Genomic DNA, 14,080 nt, shown 5'->3' with positions numbered 1-14,080 from the left:
CAATTTGCCTCATTTTTTTTCACTGCTTAGAATTTTAATTTCGTATCGTTAACTCATCTCCCCACTCTCAGAAGCAAGAATCCCTTACTACGTTCAAATATATTACTTTTCTTGGGGACATTCCTCCTAGAGCCCTCTATCATCCAGTTTCAACTGGGTCTCCTGCATGGTTGTCTTCCCAGGAGCCCCTTCAACATCATCCTTCAACTTTTTGCCGCTCTCTTACGCTGAAGCCTCTGTGCTGTGAGAACCTTCTCACTCTCTTTTCCTTTTTCTTGTTGTATTCTTATTTTTGTGCAGCAAATACACATTTACTTTGTCATTTACTTCCTGACATAGGGAGCATGAGAGAGAAACTTTTCGATTCCTTGTATATATAAAAATGTCTTCATTTCTATTATACTTGAATGATATTGTTTGGCTTAGTATAGAGTTCTAGGTTAGAAATCACTTTCCCTTATAATTTTGAAGGCATTGCTTCATTGTCCCCTAGCTTCAAGCGTTTCCAATCCATTCAGATTCTCAATCAAGGGTATATGACCTGCTTCTTCTACCTGAGAACTTTTAGGATCTTCTCCAATGTTCTAAAATTTCACAATGCTGGCCTATGGTGTAAGTCTTTCTTAAAATGAATTGTTCTGGATACTCAGTGGGTCCTATCAACCTGGAGATGTCTGTGCCTCAGTTCTAGTACTGTTCTTGCATTAGTTGTTTGAAAATTTCCTCCTCTTCATTTTCTCTTTCTGGAACTTCTAGTATTTGGAGGCTGGACTTCCTGGATCAATCCTCGATCTTATTATTTCTCTTCTGTTTACTGTCTTTTTGAAATTTTAATTCTTCTTTCTGGAAGATATCATTGACTTTATCTTTTAAACCTTCTAAAAAATTTTTATGCTTTTGTCATTATACTTTTTAATTTCAAAGATGTCATTTTTAAAGCATAACATTTTGTATATCCCTTAAAAATATCATCCTGTTCTTCTCTTATGAATAACTTATCTCTTTGAAAAAGATTAATGCTAGATTTTTAATATTTTTTGTCATTGTTTCTTCCTATTTCCCTTTTATCCTGTTTGTTTCTTCATAATAGAGGCTTCTTCAAATTTTGGGGAATCTTTGGGTACCAGCTCATTTTTAAGAGGGGACTAACAACAAAGATGGGCATGTTAACTGGGAGACATTTTTATAGTGCGATTAGGTCAACTGTCAGTATGTTAGGTCTTTTCCCTTGAGTTTCTCCAGAGAGGTACCTTTCAATCTACTGCCTGCATGGAGGCAGGGAATGGCAACAGGCCTGAACATGAGCATCCTTGAAACCAATGGACAGATGGAAAAAAAAGGGACCAGGTGTTTCACTATTCGGTATATGGATTTTCACTTACCCTCCCTTCGTTCACTAGAGAGTAAATCTTCAGTTTCCTGCAGACACAGGTGATGGACACATCAGGGTGATTCTGCAGATTAAGATGTTGACAGGGCTGGCTCCTTTTGAAGTCTCCAGGGGAGAATTTGTTCCTTATCTTTTCCATCCTTTGGCATCCTTTGGCCTATGGCCACATTACTTCAAATTCTGCTTTCTTCCTCACATCTTCTACTACCAACTTTCATCCTCTAGCTTCTCTCTCTCTCAATCTCCCCATCTCAAAATACTTAACCTAGTCATATCTGCGAAGTCCTTTTTACTATATAAGGTAACAGGTTTACAAGTTTTGGGGATCAGGACATGAGCATCTTTGGAGGAACATTACTGAGCCTACCACAACTGATAACTCACATGCCATTTCAAACTTAATAAATCCCAAAACAATCTTCTAATCTTCCCACTTCCTATTTCTTTCATCTTAGTGTACCCCACCTTAGCAAATGTGCCAACATCCACCTCCTCACTCATGCCAGAACCTAGTAATTACCTTAGGTACCTCCCTGTATTTAGTTCACTTCACCAACTACTAAGCCTCCTTGAATCTTTATTTTAATATCGTTTTGATTTCTCTAATTTTCTCTGTCTCCACTGTAACTGACACATCAGGACGACTGTAGTAGTCTCTTAGTGTGTCTCTGCACATCCCACACTTATCCACACATACAATCCATCCTCCAAGCAGTAACCATAGTAATTCTTTTACGATGCCAATCTAATCACGTTACTCCTCAGTAGCATCTGTACAGCCCTGCCTACTTCTCCAGCTTTATTTTAAATCATTCCTTCTCTTACTATTGTGTTCTGGCCAACGTGGCCTTTTAGCTCCTGAAATGCATCAAGCTTCAATTCAACTGCAATGCTCTTGAGTTTGCTATTCTCTTTGCCTGAAACACTTTCCTCCGCTTTTGTCACTTGGCTAATTCTTACTCTTCAGCTTAAAAGCCCCATCTTCAAGGATGCCTTCCTTGAACTCCTAGACTAATTTTGGTTCCCTTGTAATATCTTTCCATAGTCCCCTGAGCTATTTCTTCAAATATCCATCACAACTCTATTTGTGTAATTACTATATTTTTAATTAATAGATTTTATTTTTTTGGAACGGTTTTAGGTTTACAGAAAAATTGAGCAAACAGTTCAGCGAGTTCTCATGTACTTCCTTCTCCTCAAACACAGATCAAGATGTTTACCCTATTATTAACATCTTGTATTAGTATTGTACATTTGTTACAGTTGATGAACCAACATTGATACATTATTATTAACTAAAGTCCATAATCTACATCAGGGGTCACTCCTGGTGTGGTACAGTGTGTTCCATTCCATCAACAATTCTTTGACACCAGCTAGGTATCCTACAATTTAATTTAACTCCAGCACTAACTACCTAGAGGCAGCATCAGATTCCACAAGTTAAAAGATGAGATCTCTAACAAGACTGCCCCCACTTCAGACTGGAGCTGCAAATGGGGTTCTCATGATATCTGCCCTTCTGTCCAGCTTGGCTACAAATTCAGTGATTTCCATAATCTGCCTTCAATTTTGATAATTAGCTAGAATGACTCACAGAACTCACTGAAAACACTATACTTACAATTAAAGATCACAGTTTTATTATAAAAGATTCAAATGAACAGCCAGATGACAAGTTACATAGGGCAAGATCTGAAAGAGTCTCAAGTGAAGGAGCCTCTGTCCCCATGGAGCTAGGGGTGCATCACTCTCCTGGGACATTGATATACTCACCAACCGGAAAGTTCCATCAAGCCCTGGTGGTCAGAGTTTTTACTTGGGGTTTCATTACACACGCACAATTGATTAAAATATTGGTCCCCTGTGTGAATTCAGTCTCCAGGGCCCTCTCCTCCCTGCAGGTCGGGGAGTGGATCTGAAAGTACCGACCATCTAAATATGCTTGATCTTTCTGGTGACCAGCCTCCATCATGAAGCTATTTAGAGCCCCTTCTTACACCGGCTCCAGCCAGGAGCCACCTCCTTAGCATAACGAGGACACACCTATCACTCATGAAATTCCAAGGGTTTCTGAAGCTCTGATTCAGGAATGGGGACAAAGACTAAATATATAAACAAAATTATACCACAAACTGTCCTGTGGCTTTTGACAAATGCATAACGTCATATATCTACCATTATAGTATCATACAGAATAGCTTCACCATCCAAAAAAAATCCCCTGCGCGTCCCTTCCTTATTCTTCCCCATATTCCCCAAACTCCTGGCAACCACTGATCTTTCTACTGCATCTATAATTTGACTTTTTTCAGAAGGTAATAGTTGGAATCATACAGTGTGTAGCCTTTTCAGGCTGGCTTCTTTCACATAGCAATATGCATTTAAGGCTCCTCTATGTCCTTGCACGGCTTGATAGCTCATTTATTTAGTTCATTTATTTATTTACCTATTTATTAGTTTTGGGTTTTTGGGGTTAATTCTTTAGGATTTTCTACACAATCACACCATCCACAAACAAAAGCAGATTTATTTCTTCCTTCCCAATCATGCAATTATTTTTAACTGTCTATTTTATCAGCTAGACCACAAACTCTCTGAGAGCCAAGTTTTCATTTTATTTACTTGTCCTCTCTTTTATGTTCAGATTTTTATTAGTTTTACCATAAACTATTGTGGCACCAAATTTAGCTAGAAATAAAATGCTCCTAAGTTAATGTTATTTGGTCAAGTACTGTCTGTTACTCCATGGTAACTACAGTAAGCTTAGGTAACAGGTAAACTGTGCCTCAGTGTCTTTGTATGCTAATGAGAACATTTTATCCAGCTAATAGATTTATGTAAGAACCAAATAAGACTATATACATCAGCTTCTTGGGACAGTGCCTGGAACAGAGCCCTCAAAAAGTATAGATTTTTAGTTTTTGAATTAGGATACAGCTACCACTTTTGTGCAGTACCACACATAAGCTTCAACAGCCAAAGGAACTTGAGCACAGATGGACAAAGAGTAACAAAAGCCAAAGAAAAAAGTTGTCACACAAAGAGGGCAAGAGTCGAGAAGCGTTAGTGGAGGAATGTTTCTGAGTCTGTCGGTGGAGCAGTAAAGCGAGAAGGTAGTGAGGAGGAGGACCGGAGTGGTGAAGTCCAAGGTTGGCGAGGAAACCTCCAAAGGACAGGTTCTCAGGACTCTGTATCGGAGGTGATGGGAACCAAGTGACCAAGAGCGCACACCGACAGAGCAGTGAGCGGGCGGCACGGGACCCCCGGGCACGGACGGTGGGCAGGGGGAGAAGGTACTGAGCACCACGCGGCGCCAGCGTGGGCGGCTCTACGTCGCCCCATCCCGGGGACAGCAGGAGGGGGCCCACAAGCGCCCTCTCACCCAGCTCCCTTCGGCCCCGTTACCTTGGGGACCGGGTCACCTGACCGGGCGCCGTGCGCCTGCGCGGGCCGAAGGCGGGGGCGGTGCCGTGACGCGCTCGCGGGCGGGCCTTGGGCGCGCGCCGCTCTCCTCCCCTCGGGTCTCGGAAGTCCGTGCCAGCGACCGAGGCGACGGCGAGCGGATCCCAGCGGCCTAGGTGAGCAGCTGTGCGGGAAAGAGGGACGCTCAGTCGCGGGGCAGGGCGCGGGGACGAGGGGCGGAGGCGTGGGGGCCCCGGGCCACTGAGCCGAGAGCGTCTCGCTGGCAGCGCTTTCGGGAGGCGACGGCGACGACGCCCTCCCCTCGGTGGGCTCCGGCCCCGCCTGCCCGGGCGAAAGTTGGCGCGAGCGGCGCGCGCTGCTGCCCGCGACCCGCCGCCTGCCAGGGCCCCCGGCGCGGGGACGGAGCTCCGAGAGCCGGCCCGGGCGCGCGGCCACCCCTGCCGCCGCTATGCGGCTCGTTCCCGTTCCGGTCCCTGCCGCCGCTTTGTGTTGCCCTGGGACAAGCTCCGCAGAGACCGGTGGCCAAGGACCGCAGGCTGCGGTGCTGCCCCGGCGCCGCCTCCCGGGGCTCCACCTACTCACCTTCCTGCGCGGCTCGGGCGGAATGTCGCGGAGCCGGGAGGAAGGAGGTGTTTGCTGAGTGGGCGAAGCTCTGACTTTCTGGAAGGGGATGGATGAGAGGTGGTTCGCTGTGCGCTTACTTCTGGAGAAATTGGAGGAAAGGGGGAAAGGTTTCCAGCAAGGGGTGTGTGCAGAGGAAATATCCCTTGAGATCTAGTGACTCAGAGCTTTCATCTCAGGATTTACTAGCAATGATGGGAAAGTGAAAGCATGTGGATGTGGAAAGTTTTTCTTTTCACCAAAGTGGAATTAGAAAATCATGGAGTCTTCTAATGTGCCAACTTTTGAAAGGAATTTCTAGGTTTATCTAGTCTGTATCTATTATCTGCATACACGTTTACTGCTCTTTCTTCGAGTATGTAAATACTTTTCTTAGAAAGCACATTTAGTTTACCAAACTCTTAATGTCTACTTACTTCAAAGAAAAAATTGATTAAAAAGGAAAGTACATTGAAAAACGGCTGAAGGCTGTTAGTTTTATCGCAAATACATGTAAGTGATTAGTTCGAACTCAAATTTGTCTAGTGTTCAGTTTTTCTACTTGAGGTTGAGGACAAACAGTAAAAAAATGTGTTTTTTTCCCCCATTTTCTCTGTTACCAACTTAGTTCTAAAACTTTTGTACTTTAAATGGTACAGAAATATTATAGATCCGCAGAATAAAAATAAGGAAGTGGAATGTCTCTTAAAAGGTTCAGGAAATAGTCACTCCATTGTAATCCAAATTTAACTTTGACGACGTTAAACGTTTTAGTTATGTTTGTGCATTTTAAGAGAGGATTTAAAAATCATGACCAAAAGAGGAAGAATTTATTAATAGTTGGCAGTTGAATGTACTAGTTGATAAAACAGTTCATTAAATTGAGAATGAGTCAACTCTTTTTTTCCTGTTTTGCCAGATTTCGGTCCTCCTTTTAGGTAGTATATGCCAAGAGTTTCTTACGAGAGTCCTCCCAATACTTCCTATATCTAGTAATAGTTACATTAGCATTTATTAGTTTCTTTCCAAGTGCTGTGAACATTTTTTGTGCGTTTGTTAGTTTTCGAGGAGGTAAGCAGTACTATGGCTCAAAGTTTAAGCAATAAGAAAAGTATACAGTATAAAGTCGTTTTCCCTCTTGCTGCTCCAGTTAACCATATTCCCTTCCTATGGGAACCAACCAGTTTACGTTTCTTGGTGTCCATCCAGGGATATTTCATACCTATACAAACGTATAAATATATTTCCCCCTTCCTGTTTAAAATTTTATTGTGGTAAAATACACATAACATAAAATTTACCATCTTAACCATTTTTAAGTGTACAGTTTAGAGGTATTAAATACATGGACATTGTTGTGTAACCGTCACCACCATGCATCCCCATAACTCTTATGAAATTGAAACTCCATATCCGTTAGACAATAACTCTCCATTCTCTGCTCCCCCCAGCCCCTGGCAACTACCATTATTCTTTGTGTCTTTATGATTTTGATGACTCTAAGTACCTTGTAAGTGGCATCATACAGTGTTTGTGTTTTGTAATTTGCTTATTTCACTTAGCATAATGTCCTCAAGGTTCATCCATGTTGTAGTGTATTGCAGAATTTCCTTCCATTTTAAGGCTGAGCAATATTCCATTGTCAGTATATGCCACGTTTTGCTTATGCATTTATCTGTCGGTGGACGCTTGAGTTGCTCCCATGTGTGAGCTATTGTGAATAATGCTACTGTGAACATGGGTGTACAAGTATCTCTTCACACCCTGATTTCACTTTTTTTGAGTATATACCCAGAAGTGGAATTGCTGGACATGATAATTCTATTTTTAACTTTTTGAAGAACCACCATACTGTTTTCTATAGTGGCTGCACCATTTTACATTCCCACCAACAGTGCACAAGGGTTCCAGTTTCTCAACATCTTCACCAACACTTGCTTTCTTTTTTTTCTTTGATAGTAGTGTTCTGACGGGTGTGGGGTGGTATCTTGCAGTTTTGATTTGCATTTCCATCATGGTTAATAACTTTAAGCATCTTTTCATATGCTTATTAGCCATTCCTGTATCTTCTTTGGTGAAATGTCTATTTAAGTCCTTTGCTAATTTTGTTTTTTTGTTGTTGTTCTTGAGTTTTAAGAAGTGTCTAAATATTCTGGGTATTAATTCCTTATCAGATATGTGATTTGCAAATATTTTCTCCCATTCTGTGGGTTGCCTTTTCACTCTGTTGGTAGTGTATTTGATACACAAAATTTTAAAATTTTCATGAAGTCCAACATGTCTATTTTTCTTTTGTTACCTGTGCCTTTGCTATATCCAGGAAATCATTGCCAAATCCAACATTGTGAATCCTTATGTTTTCTTCTAAGAGTTTTATTGTTTTAGGTCTTACGTTTAGGTCCTTGATTCATTTTGAGTTAATTTTTATGTATGGTGTTAGGTGAGGGTACACCTTCGTTCTTTTGCTTGTGGATGTCTGATTTTCCTAGCACCATTTTTTGAAAAGACTGTTTTTCCTCGTTGATTAGTCTTGGCAACCTTGCCGGAAATCATTTGACCATATATGTGAGGATTTATTTCTATGCTTTCTGTTATATTCCATTGGTTTATACACTCTTATGCCAGTATCATACTATTTTGATTACTGTAGCTTTATAATAAGTTTTGAAATCAGGAAATGTGAGTGCTCCAGTTTTGTTCTTTTTCAAGTTGTTTTGGGTATTCGGGGTCCCTTGGGATTTCACATGAATTTTAGGATGGGTTTTTCTATTTCTGAAAAAATATCATTGGGATTTGATGGGGATTGCATTGAATCCGTAGATCACTTTGGACATTTAAACAGTATTAAGTCTAAAAACCCTTGAACGTGGGATGTGCTTCCATTTATTTACATCCTTAATTTCTTTCAGTGATGTTTGGTAGTTTTCATTGTACAAATCTTTTGTCTCCTTGATAATGTTAATTCCTAAGTGTTTTATTCTTTCTGATGCTGTTGGAAGTGGGAATTTTTTTATAATTTCTTTTTGAGATTGTTCATTGTTCCTGTATAGAATGTAACCGATTTTTTTGTATTGACTGTATCCTGCTACATTCCTGAATTTGTTTATTGGTTCTAATAACTTTTTTGTGGAGATTTTAGGGTTTTCTAAACCGTAAACGTAGAAGATCGTATTATCTGCAAGCAGAGGTAATTTTACTTCTTTTTCAGTTTAGGTGCCTTTTATTTCTCTTTCTTCCCTAATTACTCTGGCTAGAACTTCCAGTACTGTGCTCAATAGAAGTGGTGAAAGCAGGCATGCTTGCTTTTTTCCTGACTTTAGTGGAAAAGCATTCAGTCTGTTGCCATTGAGTATGATGTTTGCTGTGGATTTTTCATGTATGGCTTTTATGTGAAAGTAATTTCTCTCTGTTATTATTTTGTTGGGTGTTTTTATCATAAATGGGTGTTGAGTTTTGTCAAATGCTTTTTCGGTGTCAGTTGAGATGATCCTGTGTTTTTTTTCCGTTCATTTTGTTGATGTCACGTATTACATTGGTCAGTTTCTGTATGTTGAACCATCCTTGAATTCCAGGAATAAATCTCACGTCTTAAAAGGTATGTAATGTTTTTAATATGCTGTTGAATTCTGATGCTGGTATTTTTTGGAGGATTTTGCATCAGCGTTCATAAGGGATCTTGGTCTATAGTCTTCTTCCTTGTAGGATCTTTGTCTGACTTTGGTATCAGAGTAATGCTGTCCTCATAGAATGAGTTAAGAAGTGTTCCCTCTGCAGTTTTTTGCAAAGTTTCGAGAAGAGTTGGTATTAATTCTTTTTTCAAATGTTTGGTAGAATTCACCAATGAAGCCTTCAAGTCTGGGGCTTTTCTTTGTTGGGAGATTTTTGGTTACTTATTCTGTCTCCTTTCTAGTTATAAATCTGTTCAGATTTTTTATTTTTTCATGATTTGAGTCTTGGTAGGTTTTGTGTTTCTAGGAATTGTCCATTTTATCTAGATATCCAAGTTTTTGATGTACAGTTGTTCATAGTACTCTTTTAGAATCCTTTTTATTTCTGTAAAATCAGTGGTAATGTTCCCATTTTCATTTCTGATTTTAGTATTTTGAGTTTTCTCTTTTTATTTCTTAGTCCATCTAAAGGTGTGTCAATTTTGTTGATCTTTTTGAAACAAACTTTTAGTTTCTTTGATTTTATCTATTTTTTCTGTTCTATATTTCATTTGTCTCTGTTCTGATCTTTGTTAGTTCCTTACTTCTGCTAGTTTGGGTTTAGTTTGTACTTCTTTTTCTAGTTCCTTAAGTTCCCTGCTTCCTTTCACCACAAATGTTAGCATACTTTATATACTGCTCTAACTCCTACTTTGTTTTTTCAGTTAATGATAATTTGAATCTTTCAATGTTAGTGTATATCAGACTTCCTCCTTTGTTTCAAGTCTTTTGCTATTACAGTCAATGCTTTAGTGCGTAAATGCTTAGATATGTCACTTTGTCATGTGCAAGTAAATTTGTAGGCTAAAGACCTGAAGTGGTATTGCTGGGTTGGAGGATATCTGCATTTATAATTTTGGTAGATATTGCGAACTCACTATCTATGGAAGTTGTACAAGTTTACACTTCCACTAGTGATGTACCAGTGTTTCTCAGAGCCTAACAGAGAGTGTTGTCAAAATTTGGATTTTTGCCAGTCCAGTAGGGGAGAAATGGAATCTAATGGGTAAAAAGAAAGTAATTTACCTAGAGCAGACTTTATATGACCATGTTTCTCAATTGCTTATCATCAGAATCTCCCTGGATATTTATTAAAGAGAAGAGTTCCTAAGTCCTTCAGTGAAATCTGTGTCAGCCTGGGAAACTATTTTTAGCTAGTGCTCAGGTAATTCTGATCTGATGATTATCTAAGTTTGAGAATCGTTGCTTGGAAGACTGTTGAGAACTTGTATTCCTTGACACCTATATGAACCATAGTTCGATATGGTGTATTCTTATGGAAATTACTCATGGGACTAGGATGTTCAAGCCCTTTGCTGTTGAAGTGTTACAAGAATATAGCTTGTAGTAGCAGATATTTAAAGGACAAATGTGTCCTAAATCTTTTGCTTGATAGGAAAGATACCTTGTTGATTTACTATGTGTCAAGCTGAGACCCTGGAAATCAATTTACGTTGGTGGTAGAGCTGGGACTTGGACTTGGGTTTTTTTAATTTTTGTACTATACTTTCTACTTAATTTTTTTTTCATTTTTAAAATTCAGATGTAGTTGACATGTAACATCATATTAGTTTCAGGTGTACGACAAAATAATTAGATATTTGTATTTAATGTGAAATGATGGCCATAGTAAGTCTAGTTAATAACCATCACTGCACGTAGTTACAGTTTTTTTTCTTGTGATGAGAACTTAAGATTTACTCTCAGCAACTTTCAAATATACAATACAGTATTACTAACTATAGTCATGCTGTACATTACATCCCCAGGATTTGTTTATCTTGTAACTGGAAGTTGGTACCTTTTGACCTCCTTCATGCATTTCTCCATCCCCTGCCCTGCCTCTGGCTCTCACCAATCTGTTGTCTGTGTCTGTAAGTTTTTTTTCGTTGTTATTTAGAGCCCGCATGTGAGATAATGTGGTATTTCACTTAACACGAAGCCTTAAAGGTCCATCCATGTTGTTGCAAATGGCAAGATTTCCATCTTTTTTATAGCTGCATGATATTCCAGTGTGTGTGCATGTGCACAGGTGCGTTTGTGTGTATTACGTTTGTTTAGCTGTTCATCCATCGATGGACACTTAGGTTGCTTTGATGTCTTGGCTCTTGTAGCTAATCCTGCAGTGAAGATGACGGTGCAGATATCTTTTCAGTTTAGTGTTTTTGTTTCCTTCAGATAAATACCCAGAAATGGAATTGCTGGATCATATGGTAGTTGTATTTTTAATCTTTTGAGAAACCTCCATACTCTTTTCTATAGTGGCTGCCCCAATTTACATTCCCACCAATGGTGCACAGGGGTTCCCTTTTCTCCACATTCTCATCAACATTTCTTGTGGTTTGTTTTTTTTTCTTTTTTTGCTGGGAAAGATTTGCCCTGAGCTAACATCTGCTGCCAATCTTTCTCTTTTCTTTTTCCTCCCCAAAGCCCCAGCAGATAGTTGTATATTCCAGTTGTAAGTCCCTCTAGTTCTTGCATGTGAGCTGCTGTGACAGCATGGACACTGACAGACAAGTGGTGTGGTTCTGTGCATGGGAACCAAACCTGGGCTGTCCGAGTGGAGCACTTATGAACTTTAACCATAGGCCCTCAGGGCTGGCTCATATTTTTTGTCTTTTTGATAATAGTCATTCTAACAGATGTGAGGTGATATCTCATTGTGGTTTTGATTTGCATTTCCCTGATGACTAATGATGTTAAGCACCTTTTCATGTACCTGTTGGCCATTTGTATGTCTTCTTTGGGAAAATGTCTATTCAGATTCTCAACCCATATTTTAATTGGGTTTGTTGGGTTTTTTTGCTGTTGCATTGTATGAGTTCTGTTTTATTTGGATATTAACCCTTTATCAGATGTATGGTTGGCAGATATTTTCTGCTGTTCCTTAGGTTGCGTTTTCAATGTATTAATTGTTTGCTGTGCAGAATCTTTTTAGTTTGATATAGTCTTAGTTTTTTATTTTGCTTTTGTTGCCTTTGCTTTTGGTGTTAAATCCAAAAAGTCATCGCCAAGACCAGTGTCTGTGAGCTTACTCCCTGTGTTTTCTTCTAGGAGTTTTATGATTTCAGGTTTTACCTTCAAGTCTATCATCCATTTTGAGTTGATGATTGTGTATGGTGTAACATAGTGGTCCACTTTCATTCTTTTGCATATGTCTGTCCAGTTTTTCCAGCACCACTTGTTGAATAGACTGTCCTTTCCCTATTGTATATTCTTGACTCCTTTGTCATAAATTAGTTGACCATAAATACATGGGTTAATTTCCAAGTATTCTATTCCATTGGTCTGTGTGTCTGTTTTTAATGCCAGTACCATACAGTTTTGATTATTGTAGCTTTGTAATGTAGTTTGAAATCTGGAAGTGTGATGCCTCCAGCTTTGTTCTTCTTTCTCAAGATTCCTTTGGCTATTCAGGGTCTTTTGTGTTTCCATACAATTTTTAGGATTGTTTGTTCTATTTCTGTGAAAATTGCATTAAATCTATAGATTGATTTTGGTAGTAAGGACATTTTAGTAATATTAATTCTTCCAGTCCATGAGCACAGAATATCTTTCCATTTATCTGTATCGTGTCCAGTTTGTTTCGTCAACGTCTTATAGTTTCAGTGTACATACTTTCACCACCTTGGTTAAATTTCTGTGTAGTTATTTTATTCTTTTTGATCCAATTGTAGGTGAGATTGTTTCCTTAATTTCTCTTTCTAATAGTTTATTAGCATACGGAAGTGAAACTGATTTTTCAACATTGATATTTTTATCCTGTGGCTGTACTTAATTTATTAGATCTGACAGTTTTTTGGTGGAGTCTTTAGACTTTGCTATATATGATATCATGTTCCCCCCAAATAGAGTTTTACTACTTACTTTTCAATTTGAATGCCTTTTATTTCTTTTTTCCTTGCCTAATTGCTCTGGCTAGGACTTTCAATACTATGTTGAATAAAAGTGGAGAGAGTGGGTATCTTTTGTCTCTGCATTTTTACTCCCTCTCCCTTACGTTTTATGTTTTTGATCTCACAATTTACATCTTTTTATCTTGTGTATCCCTTAACAAATCAATGTGGTTATAGTTATTTTTATTTTTGTCTTTTAACCTTCATACTAGCTTTATAAGTGGTTAATCCATCACCTTTACAACGTTAGATTTTTCTGAATTTTAGTATGTATTTACATTTACCAGTGAGATTTATATTTCCTTATGTTTCCCTGTTACTAATTAGCACCCTTTTGATTCAGCTTAAACAAGTCTTCTTAATGTTTTTGTAAGGCTTGTCTAGTGGTGATGAACTTCATTAGCTTTTGCTTGTCTGGAAAACTGTGTTTCCTTCAATTCTGAAGGACAGCTTTGCCAGTTAGAGTATCTCGCTGGCAGCTTTTTGCCTTCAGCACTTTGACTATATCGTGCCACTCCCTTCTGGCCTGCAAAGTTTCTGCTGAAAAATTTGCTCATAGTCTATGGGAGTTTTCTTATACATAACAAGTTGTTTTCCCTCTGCTGATTTTAAGATTCTCTCCTTATCTGTAACTTTTGACATTTTTGTTATAATATGTCTTGATGTGGCTCATTTTGTGTTCATCTTGTTTGCAACTTCCTGGGCTTTCTGGATCTGGATGTCTATTTCCTTCCTCAGGTAAGGGAAGTTGTCAGCCGTTATTTTTTGAAGTTTCCTATCCCTTTCTCTTTTCTCCTTCTGAGACCCTTATAATGTGAACCTTGTTCTTCTTGATGTTGTCTCATAAGTCCCTTAAACTGCTGTAGGAGAGGAAGCCGTGCTCTACCCTGTGGGTCCTTTTGGCTGGGCCTCGAATTAAATTGACACGAGACAGAATAACAGGAGAAAATCAAACAAAGCTTTAATAACGTGTATGCATGGAGACACTCAGAAAAATGAGCAACTTGCCAAAATGGTGGAGGCTCTCATCTTAAATACCATTTTCAGCTAAAGACAAAGGA

The 14,080-nt window shown here is 39.0% G+C and overlaps 2 protein-coding genes across 2 annotated transcripts in view; one reads left to right on the top strand and one right to left on the bottom strand.

Moving 5' to 3' along the window:
- CYP7A1 (cytochrome P450 family 7 subfamily A member 1) overlaps positions 1-4,938 on the bottom strand; it is a 54,171-nt gene extending 49,233 nt beyond the window's left edge. The window contains exon 1 of the mRNA XM_023648560.2: positions 4,799-4,938. The gene's annotated coding sequence lies outside the window, so the exon portion shown is untranslated. The remainder of the gene's footprint in view (positions 1-4,798) is intronic.
- SDCBP (syndecan binding protein) overlaps positions 4,841-14,080 on the top strand; it is a 39,044-nt gene continuing 29,804 nt past the window's right edge. Inside the window, exon 1 of the mRNA XM_023648289.2 lies at positions 4,841-4,971. The gene's annotated coding sequence lies outside the window, so the exon portion shown is untranslated. The remainder of the gene's footprint in view (positions 4,972-14,080) is intronic.

Source organism: Equus caballus, chromosome 9 (genome assembly GCF_041296265.1).
Source record: "Equus caballus isolate H_3958 breed thoroughbred chromosome 9, TB-T2T, whole genome shotgun sequence".
NCBI lineage: Eukaryota > Metazoa > Chordata > Mammalia > Perissodactyla > Equidae > Equus > Equus caballus.
Note: the sequence above shows the minus strand (reverse complement) of the source record. Positions and strands in the feature narration are given on the sequence as shown.